The sequence below is a fragment of the Elephantulus edwardii genome, unplaced genomic scaffold (genome assembly GCF_000299155.1).
Source record: "Elephantulus edwardii isolate Elephantulus edwardi_28Jun2011 unplaced genomic scaffold, EleEdw1.0 scaffold00040, whole genome shotgun sequence".
Classification (NCBI taxonomy): Eukaryota; Metazoa; Chordata; class Mammalia; order Macroscelidea; family Macroscelididae; genus Elephantulus; species Elephantulus edwardii.
The window spans coordinates 1,265,160-1,265,945 of NW_006399790.1; the positions used below are offsets into that span (position 1 = coordinate 1,265,160).

The 786-nt window shown below is 39.2% G+C and overlaps 1 protein-coding gene across 1 annotated transcript in view; it reads left to right on the plus strand.

Moving 5' to 3' along the window:
- LOC102850547 (chromosome unknown open reading frame, human CXorf58) overlaps positions 1–786 on the plus strand; it is a 54,732-nt gene that overhangs the window by 5,302 nt on the left and 48,644 nt on the right. The window lies entirely within an intron of this gene.

Genomic DNA, 786 nt, shown 5'->3' on the forward strand with positions numbered 1-786 from the left:
ATTGATGGGCACTTGGGTTATTTCCAACTCTCTGCTGTTGTGAACAACACAGCAATAAATCTTGGTGTGCATATAACTGCTTGGGTGGCAGTTCTCTTCTCCAATACCATGACTCAAAGGCATCAATTCTTCTGCCATCCTTATTCATTGTCCAGCTTTCAGATGCACTTTATAGACCTGTCTGTTGTTTGGCTGAAACTATAGCCATGTTGAGGAGTTCTGTTCATTTGAAGAGTGACAAAAGGCCTTGGAGGCACCACCATTCTCTTCCCAGAACAGTAGACATGGCCATGTTCCATCCACACTTTTCTTTTTCTTTTTTTTTTTTACTTTTTTTTCTATATTAATTTTCATAAACATTTACAGAGATTTTGGGTTTCCATTCATTCATTATTGCATACTTTCCTCCCTGCCCACCCCTCCCCCCAGGTCACTTTTCTCTTTGAAAAATAAAAAACCCCAAAACCAACTTTCATTGTTATACAATCCCACCCACCCCCCCACCCAGTCCACTCCGCTATGTAGCTTTCATTCTGGACTCTTGTCATGACAATAATACCTAATCATATATTCCTCCTAAAAAATTTTCTCCCTTTTCTGTTTCAATGCAGTATACATTATTTATCCCGTTAGTTTCCCCCCAACTCCAATGTTAGTCCTGTTTTACAACAGTGGCACTACACTATGCAGCATTTGTCCTTTTGTGACTGAGATATTTCACTCAGCATAATGTCCTCCAGGGTCACCCATTTTGTATAATATTTCATTAGTTCCTTGTTTTTCAAT